At 44.7% G+C, this 17,715-nt stretch overlaps 2 protein-coding genes across 2 annotated transcripts in view; one reads left to right on the top strand and one right to left on the bottom strand.

Annotated features, from left to right (window-relative positions):
• LOC143908059 (synaptogenesis protein syg-1) overlaps positions 1-17,715 on the top strand; it is a 356,526-nt gene that overhangs the window by 36,484 nt on the left and 302,327 nt on the right. The gene's annotated exons all lie outside the window — the stretch shown is intronic.
• The window catches only part of LOC143908061 (uncharacterized), a 217,848-nt gene that overhangs the window by 43,717 nt on the left and 156,416 nt on the right, over positions 1-17,715 (bottom strand). The window lies entirely within an intron of this gene.

Genomic DNA, 17,715 nt, shown 5'->3' with positions numbered 1-17,715 from the left:
AAATTATTATTCTAATGATGTAAAGAGGCACCTAGCTCTTTCGAGAATAAAATGTTAAAAAGCTTTTACCAAATAGAGGATATTTTTTACAAAGGAACGTAAAGTAATTTCGTATATTCGCGCATACAAAATTAATCATTTGTACGAACTACAACCGCTTAGTTTGTAAGACACAACTTACAATTTCAAAGTAATTGAATTACAAAGTTTCTCAAGCTAACCAGCAGGAGATTTTAGCTTTTAGTCGCGACTGAAGAAAACGACTTATTTAGGTGTAATTAAAATTCCGTGATATTATATTGGTTCTTAGAGAAAATCAGCGTGCAATTAAGATAATAGAGTTCAATTTATCTTGCGACTTCACGGGCGAATAGTAGACTTTTCACGATTTGAAACTGACAATTTTTTAAGTTAAGGAAAGCCGAAATTATATATCAACGGCACTCGTAGATTATCGGGGAAATTCTGTCGATTCCGCGCGCACCGTCGCTGTCAGTACGTCGCGGTTAAAGGTGCCAAGCTCATGATAAAAACCGCGATTGCTCCAGTGTAAACCAGAGGCAAATGGAAAAAAGAAAAATATATTTATATATAGATCGGGAAATAAAAGTAGAAAAAGGAGCAGTCGCGCATCGGTTGCGGCCGATTCGGCCGACGCTCGTGGCGATAGCCATTGGCGATAAGGACTTCATTGTCTCGCCGCCGAATCGAAAAACGGACGAACGCGCGCTTCAACAGGGGCTCGGAAAGAGAGAGAGAAAAAAACAGAACAGAAGGAAAGGAAAACCGGAACGGGGGTGGCGACAAAGCGACCAATGTTCAAGGGATGCGAATTTTTCGCCGCGTCTACGTGCACGCGTGGACGCGAAAAATGCACGACCCGAAAAGTGAGCTTGAAAGCGAGCGTCGTCAGTCTAAGATAAACGGCGCGCGTACAAGCCATAACGCCATTTGTTGTTCGAGAACGTTTGTCACGACGGTTCTGGTTGTAGTATACCGGAACCCTGTAAATAATTGGAGAATTAGAAAAAACGAACATAGAAATATTAAATAATTCCTCTCACAAATAGATTTAACGATAAAATTTTAATCTTCGTAATTATACATACTGCTGCTTAAAATGTTCACCCGAGATCAATCTTGCCCGGTGCATTTACTCGCGCTCCGCGCCGGCACTATCGAAGTACTTGTACTTTATTCAATATTTAATTAAATTCGTGTAATACCCTCGTTACAAGCTGCTACCTCCTTGATTTGCGATACTTTTATAATCAGGTGACGATCAGCGAGCCGCAGGTGAAACGATGACGACCTAGAGAGTCCTGTTGGATTTTAATTTACCCCGGATAATTGAATCTTGAAATTGGAAATAATTATTCGAACACACGAATGAGCGCGCGATTCAGTTTACCTGGCTGGATCGCGACGACGCCGCCGACGCCGAGACGTCGACAGTATCGCGACGGATAAAGTATCGGCGCGCCATCGATTTCCCCATCCGTCAGTTTCCTACGCTCGCAATTTCCGACTAGCTATACAACAGTCGCCTAACCGGATCAATTTTTCATTCAAAGACAAATTGGGGACGGGGACGTGAAGCCCGGTAGCCGACCGCCTTGCGTGACAGCGGTTCGAAAAGCGCGACAAGGCGTGAACTCGGTTTAGCGCACTACTAGTTTGGCTCGCTCAGCGGATGTCCGCGTAAATTATTGGATTCCGGGCAGCTGATCAGGATAATGGTGACACTTTGTAGTTTCCACCTTTATCCTTTGTGCAAATTGATGTGATTAAGCCGCCGTAGCGGCTTATGAACTATTTTGGAACAAGTCTCCAATAAAATAATGAAATAATATTTTCAATAATCATGACTTTTGAAGTAATTAATAATTTTTCAATGACAAAACTTATTATAATTTTCTAACAACTTCCTAAATATAAAATATTTGTGTGCGAATATCTATTTCTCTATTTGCTTCTGATGATTTTTTGTGATAATGTAAATTATCTTCTTTATTCGATAATATAATTGTTCCTTACGATAATTTTTTTATAAACTATACGAGCGTAGTTATCGTGGATATCGCGGGTATTTCCTCATCTATATTTGAATATATAAAATATATAACTTAGTGAGTCGTAAAGCAGCGCGTAGTGTCATTGAACTATATAATTAAGCATATATTATGTGATTGAGTGGAGAAAAGTCAGATTAGTTGGAACAAGGACAGATTTCGCAGTAGATCTCGCTGATTGTCTGACGTAATTTCTGTGCCGACGGAGAGACGTATACGGGAATAAATAGCGTTAATTTCTCACTTTTCGGCGTAAAATTGCGCGATACGGCCATTTCCTCGTGTTCGGGGAGCTTGTAACCGGCGAGAGGGCGGAAGGAAGGGGACGCGGGCGCGGTGGATGGAGGCGCAGCGGGCCACCCGGTAACTTGGAAGCCATATTAATAGTCGGCACTTAAGAGTTTCATTAAGTCGCGACCGCTCGATCACTGCCTACCGTCGCTCTCCCGCCAGCAACTTTCAGGCCCCATAACCGCCATCTCCGCTTTCAGGCTACCTTCTAACCCCTTCCTTAAGCTAAAGTTACTTCCCGCACGTCTGGAAGTCGCGTACGTAAACCGGGGTTCTGTCAATTCCGACGTATTGCATTTTTACCCTGCTACTAATTGCGAGTAAAATTGCGAATGGAAGAACAGCGGAATTTCTTTTCCATTATCCCTTGTGGTGTTTCTTGAACGATATGTGTTCATTCTTCTTTTGGGATGGAAAATATTCTTCGTTTTGTATGAGGTAATTATTATTTCTACAAAGATGCGAATGACGATACTGGAACGTATTGATAAATTTTTAATCTCCGAAAAAAATATTTACGAAATATGTACATCCAAGAGATAATTGAGATATATAGCGAAAAAGGTAGCTTCGTTAATTAAGACGTGTAGGAAAGAAGGTAGGAAAGCAGTCATAAGTTTAATCCTGTGATAATAATTAATATTAACGTCGTATAATCCTGTTTAAATGAAGTTTTCATTAGTATCTACTAACATCGTGCGATATTTGTCAACGCGAGCGCGCGTGCGAACACGACATGCAATTCCCGTAGATAAATGTCAGCGTTGAAGCATCGCGTAACGTGAACCGCGATATTTATCGTATGAAAATATTACGAAGGATACAAACTTCTTCGTTAAAGAGTTTGTCAGAGCTTGTCGTAATACCGCCAGATTGTCGACGGATCTTGAAGTCTTCCTTAATTAAGCGCTAATCTGGCCTTTTTCAATAAACCGTATTTATAATTTTACGTTCGATTATAATTTCTTTTCTTATTAGTTGTTGTATATTTTATAATAATGTATCACTTACAACATTTTTAACATTGACATTATCGATATCTATTTAGATGAGAGTTATATTATACGAAACAATATAAATTATTATAAAGCAAAATAGTACATTTTATTTTTGTGCAAAAAGACTTCTTTATCAAAAATGAATACATCGCAAAAAATATTGTGTCGTTCTGATGAAACTTGATTATGCCGTTAACTCTTTGCTAATATAAGGAGACTAAAATATCAAGCAGGTATAAGTAGCAGGTATAATTGATATGCAAAAGCAACGGCTTTTATAAAATTCTACTTTTATTAAGGAAAATAATTGTTCCTTCGACATGCCATAAATGCGAAACGAAGATGAAAAACGCGCGTACAGATGTAATTGATATTCATAAAGGCTGGCGATGCGGTCATTAGATTTACACGTTATTCTTCTTTTTGCGCGGATAGGGCAATTTACATTCCCATTCACACGCATTTATCGCGCTTCTAAAGGATATCTTGAGGCAATTAGATGAACGGAAAGGGGAAACGCAAATGAGAATAGCGGCACAACTCGGCGGCAGTTACAGCAGCAGCTCCACTAGCTCCAGCTGCGTATTAATTAGCGTTTCCCACACATTTGGCGGAATTATCCGCTACAATCGGCCGTCGCGAGCGGGTATTTGTCATCTGGGACGGGAGAGAGCCGGCTGTGCGACAAGGCGACAACTGCTAAACGCTCCCGACACCGTTCCGCAAAGTATACCAAAGTCAGTGCAAACAATTACTAATCTCGTCCGAAGCGTCCGAGGCGAAAACGCGACGCGGTGTGCGGTGCGGCGCGGGACGTGTGCGAGCAGAGAGAATGGACCAACTGTAAACACCCGGCTGCATTTGCAGCACGTGCATCTCCGCCGTCATCGTCGCCTCTTCTACCACTTTTACGCGAGAATTTATGACCCTCCGTACGCCAGTGATTGAGATGGGCGTATCTAATGGCGCGGCTGTCCGCGTCGACGATCTATGCGAACCGATTCCCGCCTGCACCTCTCCCTCTCTCTTCACTCTTCCCTCTCATTTTGTCTCGCTCCTCTTTCTCCCTACGGCTCTTTTGTCGGCTCATCTCTTCTTTCTCTTTCCTCCCCATGACCGAACGCAAAAAAGGGGAAAAAAGGGAAAAAACAAAGAAAGTAGAGTACGGCGCGGTTCAAACGCCGGCTTGATTTAGACTGTCTATTCGGTAAATAAAACTAAGTTATCACGCGCGGGGAAGCTATCGAAGGGCGCAGGTGGTTCATAGACACTCTCGCGTCGTTGATTCCGCGACGGTATTTTCGCAACAGCGCAATGATACGAACGACGATGGTGGTAAGACGGGCGAAATTGAATGTTGTATCTCGTATCTAATTTACCGAAATATCGCGCAGCGAATCCGTGTTTGGTTAGTTCTGATAACGCGCGCAAACGTAATTTTCGTTTTGGTCGCCGCCAGCTCCGTGGCTGCTTTCGATGTCGCTAATTATGATAATTGGACGGTAATTACGATACCCTCAAATAGTGCCCGGGGACACATTCGATAGCCCTCGTAAAAAAGCACGTATGTTTTTTGCAAATAATGAGTTATACGGGCCGAGTCGGAACAATGTTACCGCAGAATTTCGTAATGGTACACAAGGAACGTGCAATTTGCCACGATAACAGTCGTTCGGCTCGTGTAGCTTTCACCGGGCGGGCCGCGTGGACAGGTAGCAGAATCTGGCCAGGCATGCATGACAGTATTGTCTTGCGGTAACGAAATTTCATTATTCGTGTGGGTTGCCGCGTGCACATACGCTCCGCAACGCGGCTTTGTGCCGCGCGAACAAAGATAACGCTGATGTCCGCTGTCCGCTGTCCGCTGTCTCATCTATAGGAGTAATCGTAAATAAAGTCGGCGGCGTGAGAATAATGACCGCGCGGTTTTCCCAGCGCGAGATGGAAGATATCAGTTTTTCCAGCTTGCATATTACACCCGGCATTAATCCTGAGATATCTTCCGAATAAAGTTGACGTCTGATTACGATTTACCGAAAATAACTTTGTGTCGGATCAAGTCGTGCGATTCGTGAAATATTGCGCGTTATCGATGAGAACTTATATTCTCATGTATTACGATATCTTTTCTGAAATCATAGAAATGTTATTCGATAGACGATGAGAGAATAAGTTTGACTTAACATCGCGTAGATCTCAGTTTGATGGAATCAGGAACATTCGTCACCTCGAAAATGATAAAAATTGTTTAAGGCTTTCTTGGATTCTCTATGCGTCTGTAGCACAGTAGTACATGATAGGTCACGTGTGAAAATTGCTTGAGAAACACATTTTCGTTGAGTAGTTAAAATCAGCAGAGTGGATGTGGGAGCAATCGAGACGTGAACGCCACATGCGACGTGAACCTGTGAGAGGTCATGACAGCATAATTCATCTCGAGTGGTTCGTCAAGGGGCGCGTCGCGTCGTCGTTATTTGCGATTGTCACTTTGTCCAATTTCCACTCGAATCTTCCCCAATACCCGTCCTTCAATTTCTCTTTCTCTCTTATTATGATAGCTTCGAGGCGAGAATACCTCGTTATATTCGACGTACGCGAATATTTCAGCGAAATGGCTGAAGATGTAATCGCCTAGAGAGCTATATATTCAATTAATTGGTCTTCTATTGTCTTCGCGTGGTTGATATGATTTGCGTTGTCGCACGTTACCACGTCGCGTCGAGTCGCTCGCTGCGCGTATACACGCATGTATACACAATGAGAAAGACAGAGAGAATGAGAGAGAGAGAGAGAGAGAGAGAGAGGCGCATCGATATCATAGACTTCTGTATTATACTGGCTAGCCAGACCGCGGCACAGGAAATTAATAGTAGGTATGATATCGCGTGCTGTGCCATTTGTACCGCTGAAATTTACTTGGAATACATCATCAAGTTTATGTTGCGTATAGTGGAGCAACAACGTAACAATGATTTACATATATTGCACAATTGTAATTAAGTAATAGATATACATCAGTATATATTTGAGATGAAACGGTCAACACTCAATCTTTTAACAGGAATTATAACGTCACTTGTGGAATTCGACTCTCGGTGGTTCTCCAATAGATCAATCGCTCCGCAAACGGATCGGGCTTCACCGATTTGATTCTTATCGTCAAATTGGCATCACTTTCGTGCGGGTTACCGCCGAGATCGTTCAATGGTAGCCTCCCCCTGGCTCGCGTATTCATGTTCTTGCGTCGCAGCAAACGGAGGAGCGTCGCTAATATGAGCAACGGTAACGCTATGCGGCGCGGCGCGGCATTTCCGATATTACTATTTAGTCACGAAACCGCAAGCCCGGACGACCGTTCAAAGCCGCGTGGCGTAAGTTATTGGCTTTAGCGTTGTTCGCAGCGGTGTGTCCGGCATTACGGTGTCCTGCACATACCGGCATCACCGCCAACTGCGCATCGCGTTCTACCGCAGCCTTCGCTGCGGCGACGTTTCCGCTAAATCGATTTCTTCGGGAGCGGTGACGCGCGGTCTCGATCGGAAGGAAGGAAACGCCGGAAATTCGATCTCGCTCGGTCATTGATGGAAGACGCTGGCCGAGGTCCGCGGAGAAGAGTCTGCTCTCGACCGCGCACAGGGTGGCTCTTATAATTTATGAAACTTCTCGAGTTACACCGCGTACTAGGAGCTGTGAGAGAGTTAGGCCGGATCGTAAAAAGTAGTGAGAAATCCGCACGTGCTAAACCGACAGACGTACGGTCGTTCCCGCATAAATACTGGTTAAAGTTAACTGTGGTTTAACTGATTCTCTCCGCCCGTTTTCCAGGGACAATACTTGAGAGCTTGAAAACTTTAGTTGTTTGCAACAAAAACGGAGTAAACCAGTAACTCACTGCCCGACTTGGCCTTTTCTCCCACCGGCTTCGTGTATTCGCGTCATTAAAGCCGTGGTGCAGACAGTTTGTAGAATGAAGATCGTATAAATATACGCGCCGAGTGTTCCCTCAATGATTCATAAATCATTGGCTGAGACTTCGGCCGGGGGAGCGCATCGTTATCCCCACGAAAAGCTGCGGCGCTCGCACGGTCGCGGGGGTCGGAGACGCGGGGTGCCGATAGGTATCGATAACCCGAATTTCTCGGTTATAAATCGGTCGCCGGTTCACGGGACGTGATGTACGAAGAGTTTAAGGGCATCGGACGTTATTGGAATTTACTGGTCCGAAAATTGGGACGCGCGCTAAGCCCTCCGGAATTACATGTTCCTTCCTTCCTTCCTGATCTTCCTTCCTCGCTTCCTTCCTGTGCCACCCGTCTCCGCTAAACCGTCATTCTACATCCATTCCCCCCTTTCCACCTTCGTCCCCTCTCGACTTCTCTTTTTCTCACGACGTGCCTTACGTTGTTAGTCCGTCCAAATCCATCTGTCTCTTCCATGTCTGGTACCTGTATATAGGATGTCGGGGAAAGTGTGAAGTGTCATTCAGTCACGGACTTATTATAGAGGAAAACTTAGAGAATTGTTGCTCTTTAGGGAAGTATTGATAATTGTAAGATTATTTTAATGGAAAGTTAGAAGTTCAATCTATATTTTTTAATTATATTTTTAACTTTATATTAAAAAAAAATTTTAAACATTTATTTAAAATTTAATTTTTTGCAACCAATTTCTTTGTAGAGTTTATAAGATGCTTGTTTGGTATCAGTAATACTAAATAATACGAAAATATATACTTTTAATGGAATAATATATATCGGAGCATATGATTCAAAAGCATAAAATATATCAAACTCAAAACGAAAATTATTACTAGGCTCAAAATTCTGACCGAAATGTTAATATTGTTTTATTTTTTGTTATATACATATTGATTATTATATTTACTTATTAAAACTCTTAACTAGAAAAATCTTTTAGTACAAAAATTATTAGCTTGTTATAAATAATGATTTTGTACAGAATTTTTATTAGGGAAATGTGAGAGTATATAATTTTGTCGGAACACAGATAGCTTCCGGGACATCGTATGTAACTGTGTCACCTGAGGTCAACGAGACTAACTGTAAGTCAAAACGTAAGTCAAAGTGTTCCACGCGTCGCAAACTTCCTCTCTCTTTCTCTCTTTCTTGATGCTATTTTTCTCTTTTTTCGTCCGTGTTGGTTTTTTGTATTCTGCGTCGAGATCGCGCGATGCAATCCGCGCAAATAAGACGGCTAGATACGTTTCGTAACGTCTTGCGAGGATCGGCGATTGCCCGGACGCTCGTACATAACTTACGGAGGTAGAAGGAATATACGGTTCGTGGAAATAAAATTGTACGGCAAATAAGATCGCGCGCACCGATGTGTGCGCTCCGGAAGCGCGAAGGCGCGACCTGTCCTGCCTCGCGGGCGAACGATGCGTCGCAATTTTGGGAAGGGTGCGCCGCAGCAGCAGTAATATCTCTCTTCCATATCCGTGGCGTCCAGGCCGATGATATATATCCGCGCGGGATATGTATATCGCATGCAGTAATGTACCGCATATGTTATTACTGCACCATATTATTACGCGGCTTGCTTTATTAAATCTTGTTACGCGGCAAAGCCGCAAACTGCTACAGCGCTATAATTCAATTTCAGGTAAAAGCAAATCCATTAAACCGGGCGGCCGGGCCGCACATGTGTGCCGCCGAAATGAAAATGTTCGCGGATGCGACGTTATCCGGCTGTCCCTGCGTCCACACACATGGGTAATTACATATTACGCGCTGCTTATAAACAGTTTACTGCCGTTGCCGACGTACGATATCGTCGCGATACCCATTGACCTTACGCTTAAATTTGCGTTTGCTTTAACAGACACTAGATTCGAGAGCCATTGAAATTGCAGAGTGGCGATCTAGTACCTCGGTATTGCGCGAAACGGTCTCGAGAGACGGTTCAATGGGCACGGATTTTTCCAGCTTTGATTTCAAAATTCCACTTTTATACCGTAATGGTGGCATCGCCCGTGAGTTAATTCGATGCGGGGGGGTCACGTGTGGCGATGATTTGCCATTCAGCGCCCATTCCAGAATTGGCGAGAAAAGGCAAAAAGTGATACAGCAAATGCATTCGAATGCGAGCTCCGGACTCACGCACCGCGAATTAGAATAATTACATACAGTTGCACACTGGCGCCGGACCGCGGACGTTCGTGTGTATGTTCGACCCGTATAGTGAGTTAACGATATAGCGACGAAAGAGATGGATTATCAAACGAGAGATGTGCAAATGTAGAGTAGACAGAAAAGAGAACTGGCGAGGCTGGTTGAGTAAAAAAAAAAAAAAAAAACAGTAAGGATAACAGGTTTTACAATTTTTAAGACCGATACCGGAAAAAGGAATGTAAACACTTTCATTCAGTTTATATTCGTAGATTTATATTTCTCAATATCCGAAACATTTTTTCTGTAATATCGATAAAATGCATATATTGTCATGTAATATTGTCTTATAATTCTCCATTTATTTATTAACATTAAAATATATATAACTTGACATTAACTTTAACATTACACGTGACATTAGAAGTTTTACCAGACGATCGATTGTGAGGACACTGTTGACACAATGTCGAAATGTGATTATCTAATACGCGATGCCGTAAGGTAAAGAGATTGAACGTACCGGACGTTATCCCGCGCATAAAAAGTACAAATCCGCAACGTATGCGAAAGAATAGGCGACCTCGCCGTTCTTCCTTTTTGACATTCCGAATCAATCCTTTGTGCCGATTGTTCGCCTTTGCGAAGGAACTTTTGGAATTACTTGCGAGCTATGTGCGCGTATCGTACCGCGCACTCGAAAGAGAACATCTCGGTCTTCAGCGAGACCTTTGCGCCCGTCCGTCCGTCCTTTCTTCGCTCGGAGCCTATTAGTTAGAGAGTAGAATTTAGACGAGAGCGGCGGAATAGGTTTTCTGTAGATGGGAAATCTTTACGAGATATTTTCTTTTGCGGCTTTGCTAAGCGGCCGTCGCGACCGGCGTCTTTCACTAATCGAAACATTTTACATTTCGCGCATTAGCCGCCATCGCGGAGCGCCGCGCGGCTGACTTTCCGTACGTTTAAAGTCGTTATTCGTCTCATTTCTCTCGTCTCGCCTCGTCTCGTCCCGCCAGGGGCCCGGGAGGACCGCGACTTCGTGACAGAAACCATTTGCCACCGCCGCGACAGTGACTTCCGCTTCAAATACCTCGTTGCGATGTGTTATTTCTGCGATAAACGCCGGTGAAAATAAATCGAGGAACGTGCATTAAAATTTCTATCGTGCAAATCTGGAAAAGAAATTATTCGACAAGGCAATATCTAATAGGCCTCGATAAGGCATTCTCCTAAATCAATATCTTTGCGGACCTGTTAAATCGATAATCTTTAATATAATTCCGTGATAAACTATCCGTCTTGTCCGGCAAATCTTACGTGTCTGATTGATACTTGAAATCGCATGCATTGTACATAACGTGTACGCACATGTGGTATGCGGATGATTATATTGGTCTCCCTTGTCGATAAGGACATCCTACATCCCATTTCCCCTTTGTTCGCCCTCCCGTTTGTGCGGACCGAGAGGCTTACATGTTCCCACCACTAGGCGCGGTTTCTATCTGGAAACGTCGATTCCGGTACCCCATGTACACGTATAGTACACGTGCAACGTGCGATCGCGTATGTATGCGAAATGCGCGGGAACAGCGCGCCGCGCCGGGAGGACTGGGAGACATATAATTAGGGGGAACGAGGGGATGCGGGCGGCACGCGACGCCGGGAATTATCCGCAATTATCGCGTGCCTACGCCATCCACGGCACGTTGTCAACGGTGGTGTGACGGTGACCGTCGGCTCGTTTCCTCGACAAATCTTTGCGCGAATTTAAACACAACACCCGACGCGGTAGTGGATCGACGTCGACGTGAGCTCGGGACCCCGTCCAGAACCTGATATTTTTATCACACGATGATATGGAGATCGACGATGCGTGTGCGAGGTAAATGACATTTTTCAAAGCGCCGGCGTTTCATTAGTCCCTGCTTCTGAGTCCCTCTCTCTTTCTCTCTCCTCGTTCTCCGCACATGGTCGATCGCTCGGTCGAATGTTTTTGACATATCGTCGCCGTAGTCGCCGTAGTCATCGACCTCGTTTAGCATCCGCAGAAGTATCAATTATCCGTGCGAGGCACTGGACGACGCGTCTTTATTATTATCCGTCCGTTTTTATTATCGTTCGCGTTATCCAACGAGTTCATCGGCCTGCGACAATTTGAATTCGACTACGCGACGCCGATAATCACGCTCATTATGACGTTTTTTGTCGTTAACCGGTAGGTATCGATGTGCGAGAAATATTAGCCGTGGACGCGGAACGCACATCCGTTTTGTCTGCGCGGTTGCGATACCCGCGTGATAAGGCGCGCGTGAATCTCCTTTGTCCGAACTGTGCAATATGCAACATGCGCGGTTATGCATGTTATCCGCGAGCGAGAGATAACTATATGGATTATCGACGTCCCGTGAACGCGCGCGCGCGCGCGCGCGCGAGCGCTACTTCGCTATGATTTCTTTCGGGGCGTCGGCGTCGTCCCGGGTATTTCGCGTGAAAGTGAAGCGGGAACAGTAAAGCGGAGCTCATACACGGGTCTTGAATTCACACGCTCTTGAATTTAAGCGCCGTGTCAGCGATGTGTGGATATACGTAAACGTCTTTGAAACACGAGCTTAGAGCCTCCTTAACGAGTATTTATTTTAATCCCTTTTACGGAAAAATTACATTAAATGTTCCCTTATGAGAAGAATAAACCATAGGTTTACGTGTCTTCTCCTCATATAAAAATTGTTTCCTTCCTATATAATGCTTATCTCAAAAGTTTTATAATTAATTTTAAATATTTTAAGTTAGCAACTGTTAACGACCGTTCGTTCGCCACGACTCGACACACCATCGTTCCGCTGGCTTTACGCCGCTTCGCTCGGCAGCTCGGAGGATGAATTGACTCGCTCAAACCGGTAGGTTTATCCGCGCCGATACATTATCCGGACCTGGTTGGGAGATCCGCGCGCGGATATGGGTTTCACCGAATTAATCTCACCCCCTTCCCTGGCTCCTCCTCTTCTCCTCCACCTCCGTCCGTCCTCCGTCATCCGTTATGCAAGCTCGATCGTCGAGAAGGAGTTAGCTTGCAAGGATGAGGTACTCGCGGCAGAGACGACGCGGGGGATGGGGAACGTTCTGAGTTGGAGAAACGTGGAGACGCGAGGTACTTGACGGGGTACGGCGACGACGACGGTGGCGGCAGTGGCGGCAGTGACGATACAACTACGTGGTGGTAGACGGGAAATGGATGCAGGTATAGAATCTTTAGGTGCGCCGAGCGTCGAGCAGCCTCGGGGCTTGCTTAACGAGTAAAGTCGCTCGCCCCGATCCTACCCGCGGTCGTACCTTCTCCTCCCGTAGCTTTCGTTGCTCGCCACGCGGATAACTTTGAGACGAGCTAACCAACTAGGTAACTCGCAATAATCTCGTTGCTCGTCCCTTTTAATAAAGCTGTCCGCGCGTAAAAGAAGTCGCCTTTATACTCGTTCCTTTTCCGGATTCGATCAACGGACAGATCGTGTCGTATCGCTTCTCCTGTCGTTGTCGAGGAACGCGTTCTATTCATCGCCGTTACGAGGAAATAATGTCCGTGGTTTTCGTGAAAAGATTTCTAACGTGAGACGGAGAGACGGATGGACGCTTTATATGTTTCTCGTCCAAGGGGCTGGTAACTTTTCGGAATCGGAACCTAATAATTCGTGCTGGAATTGCCTATAAAAACACAAGCTAGAAGTCGTCAAAAGAACCTACTCCTTATATTTTATACGTGGTACATAATTTAAAAAACTTGAGTGTTTTTCCGAGCAAGACTGTTCTTAGCTCTTATTAGACCTCGTACGTAATCGTATATCCATGTACTCACTCTTTATCTCTTAAGTACTATTATTAATTGTAAGTAGCGTATAATCACCCTCGTTAGAACAAACGAATATGTTAATTCGTTAATACTCGCGAACACGGCGCTATAATCTCGCAAGGTATTCACGCGATGAATATCGGGAAAGTAATTATACCGGTCATCGCTGCAACAAATGCCGGTGCGCAATAGAATCTATAGAGAGGCTCGTAAACGCGGACAAGTTGTTCCTCGTTATTCAGCCTATAAAACAGGCGGAACGATGTCAACGCGCGACGTTAACGGCCCATCCGACTCGTAATAATTCTTGACGTATGTTTTCCGGCTTTTCTTAATAAAACTTGTATCGCGCTTTACGAAATATCGCTGATCCGCGTTATTTCCCGAATCCTATCTGCATGTTGCGAGAGGATTGTCGAACACGGTATTTAGTTAATATTACGCGAACTGTACTCGTCCACTTGTTACGTAAGCCCGATGTGTAAACAAGGTGTTAAAACCAAACTGCCTGCATACTTTTCCACAATACGCTTCGCTACCGTCGCTGTAAGTTTCGGTTAGATTATACCGCGAAAAAATAGCATGCAAATATATTGCAGCTGGTAGGAAGGGAAGCAAGCTTTTCGATTTAATCTTAGAATATGTAATCTCATAATAGGGGTGCAAGGAATAAAAGCAAAAATAAATTTGCGAGATTAAATTAGGAAACGCGTAATTTGATGTTATAGTATATTTGAAGATACTTTAAAAGGAAAAATTTTATCAAAAGTGCAATAAAGACAGAAAAAAGATAAGGAATAGTAAATATTGTAATGTCTCGGAGATCCAAAAAAAAATTTTTTTTCTATATCTTAGTGTTAAAAACGCACATCACGAAGTACGTTATAGAGATAGCGAAGACAGGAGCAGTTAGAAACCGACACATTTCGGTAACGAACGTTAAGAGCGAGGGGGGAAGCGAAAGAGACAGAAGGTGGTAGGACACGCTTCGGTAAACTCGTTTGCCGGCTGCACCCGCGAATGTCGAGGAGAACGGGAGAAGCGAACTCCGACTCCGCAATTGGCTCGTATCTTCGCACCCGCCGACTCCGCCGGCGGCGGCACCCTCCGACACCCCCACGTCCTCCGTGTTCTCTCGTCGTTGTCGTACCGTACGACGCCGTACGTACGGGAAGGCATATATACGAGTCGCAGATCGGCTACGGTAAAGGCCAGGACACAAGGCGCAACGCCGCCGGTCGGCGCCGTCGCCGCGAGAGCGAGAGGGCGATGAATTATCGCGCACGGTAGCCGACTCGAAAGTTCTCAATTCCCATTAAGCGGGGCAGCCGGCCAGAAACCGATAGGTTAGTTGGGAGAACCTGCTGGGATACCGACGGTGCAGCCCGAGACCGCCGACCAGCCCACCCGGTCCGGTGACTACATTGCACGCGCGGCAGATGAGAAACACAGCGGCAAGCCGGTGCCGCGCCCTGGGGATCGCCGTACACTACGACGGCCGCTGCTTATACTTCCCTCCGCTGTATATCGCGAATATACGAACGATAATGCCGCGTCGACAAAGCGCGAAACATCCCCGGTAAGCATTCGCGTTCTCGCTTTGCCGCGAGTCCAACCCTCTCCGCACCTCTCGTGGAATACAATCGATACGGCGTAGCTTCGACTCTCGTTTACTATCGTCGACCGCGTAAACGGGTCAATATACCTGAAGATCGGAAATATCCTGAGCTCACGAATACTCGTGAGAGTCTATACGTCTAGCTTGTATAAGAAATGGCGATAGTGTATTGGGACGTGTTCCGTTTCTACGTCTATTATATAAGGGAATTCATCGGTCGCGACATCCGCTGCCTGCAACTTAACAGGAGTGATTTGACTGTCCAAGTCCGAAGTTTCGGAGTTACTGCGATGGTTTAAGGGCAAAACCGGGAGAGAGGAGTATGCCAGGGAATTGAAATCAACGACCGGAAAACAAGGCACGATGACGTTATATATATATATTTCTCATTACACGCTTAGACAAACGATGGTTAACTGCATTACTGCTCGCGTTTTAATTCACTTTGTACTCGCCTTTCATTCTTTGTACTCTTTACGTCAGATGATGTCGGCTGTGATCAAATTTATTCGCATCAAATATAACTCGTATATTTTTGACGATATTACTCAGTTCAGATATAATATCTTATATTATCTCGTTTTCCTTTTAGATTGAAATGTATTTTAAAACAAATTAAAATAGAGAGAATAACACAAAGATTTAACATTTATAAACTTAAATCAAAATAAGAGTACATTTATCGCAATGATAAGTAAATTAGATTATCAAGAGCAATATTATATATTTTTTTATGTTACGCATAATGACGTCGTCAGTTTGACAGTTGCCTTAATTATCCAGGCGAGACAGCGTGATTCGTGTTTTACGAACTTCTGGAACGAGGTATCGCGGCGGTACGTCGAGAGCATCGCGAAGTCGCTGTTGAGCCCCGAAGTCTCGTCTTACGTAACATCGTGTTCGCAGGAGAATATTCATTAATGGTGTATGCTATAGAGGAGCGTACTCTCTGCCGGGCTATGCAAACTGAAAGTCGTATAGGTGGATCCGTTAAGAGAACATTATAAATATGCATCTCACGTACTATCGTGAATTATCGCGTTTCGTGGCGGCACTTCGGCCGCGGAATGCCGCGGTGGTGCTTGAACGATATTGAAATCAACGAGCGGAAAACAAAACTTGCGCGGCCACGGCGCGGCGGTGGTTCCGCAAGCGACTCGGAACGGAACGGGTCGGAACTGGCTGACATTAAAACCATTCTGGGGGAAAACGGCGGGTGAAATTACACGCTTAGCAAGCTCGCACGCGTGTGTACGTCCCTCTTTCCCCCGTTTCCCCCGAAAAGATTTCGAATTTCTATAATTTGACTTGAAGTACGTGTTAATACTCGACGCAATTTTATGTGGTTTTGTGCGCGATAATTTCTAATTTAAATTCCTAGTCAGTATAAAACAGAACTTTTTTCTATGTATATTATTCTTGGAATCACGAGGTAATCCTATCGTAAATTTACTCGCGAATTATAGACTATGTAAAAGGGATTTAATATTTCGATGCCATTATCCGCCGCGATTTCCGATCGATACGCGAGGATGTTGGCTGGAACACCGTATTTTTCCTGTTTCTCTGGCAGAATGCGTGCTATAGTTGAATATTATTCGAATATTATTTCATATCGCTAAAGTTAAAATTTCTTCGTGCCGCAATACGCGCGTAATCTCTGTGTATGTAAATTTTACTGGAGATTCCGGCGGGTACGCAGAATATTAAAATTAAAGGGGGCACGCGCGTTTTTACAGACACTTAGTGTTTATGTCCCATTCGTTGCGACCCGATTAAGCTGCACGGAGTGCGCTCCCGGTCTGGCGCTAGTTTGGCCCGTGTAAACTTCAGTTAGAGTTCGTACTTGCGTCCGTGAATACCGAGTCGCACCTTACCGTATGAATACGAAATGTTCTAATCTTATGCGCGAGTACCGAGAGAAGCTCGCAGCAAGATTGTGCGGATGCGCCACCGCGAGATCGTCCCGTAAGTACGCCGCGACGCCGTCCGTTTCCCGACCGAGTATGCCGTCGCGTTTCCGATCTTCCCGAGAATCTCAGCCAGACGGTTTCGCGACGTCGATCGATAGCTGCCAGTAATAATTTTTCGCATTTTTTCATCATCATCGTATCGCAGTATTATACCGGAGTATAGTACGAGAGGCGCGGATATATTTTTGCGATCAAATAATATAATTCCCGATTGGAGAATAATCTTTATAATTTTAATAGTTGGTTTTAAAATTGAAGATCAACTTGCGATTAAATACGCCTTTCTGTAAGGAAAAATTAACTATATGGGGTGACATTTCGCGCTGATTTTAAGATTACGATTGTAACGCCCGGTCACAATATCCCGGGGAATATCTACGAAACGTACGGACTTTCTCGTCCGTGGTATCGGCTTTGAAATCACTGTCATTAGGAAGCGCAGAAAGTACAAGTTTGAAAGATGTTAAAGCCGGGCGCTCGAGACATTTCTATGCCGCGGGAGTTCGTCGCTCGCCAAAGATATAGAATTTGCACTGGAACTTTCCGCGCTTTTAAATCCTCCTTACATTTGACATGCTTCGGACGTACTAACTGCTACGTAGAGGGGACTTAAGAGACAGATTCCTTACAAAATTATATTCCCCGCCCATAATTTCACAAGAGACGGGAGATTAAAACGGTTCGACGGCGTTGACCGGCGGGCCCGAGCGGATCCCGGGGAACATTGTCCACATAAAAATCGCGACTGGAAAATTCACGGTCTCGCGATGTTCATAGCTTCGTTGGTTCAACAA

This window comes from Temnothorax americanus, unplaced genomic scaffold (genome assembly GCF_048541705.1).
Source record: "Temnothorax americanus isolate GAGA-0224 unplaced genomic scaffold, ASM4854170v1 Scaffold9, whole genome shotgun sequence".
Lineage (NCBI taxonomy): Eukaryota > Metazoa > Arthropoda > Insecta > Hymenoptera > Formicidae > Temnothorax > Temnothorax americanus.
Note: the sequence above shows the minus strand (reverse complement) of the source record. Positions and strands in the feature narration are given on the sequence as shown.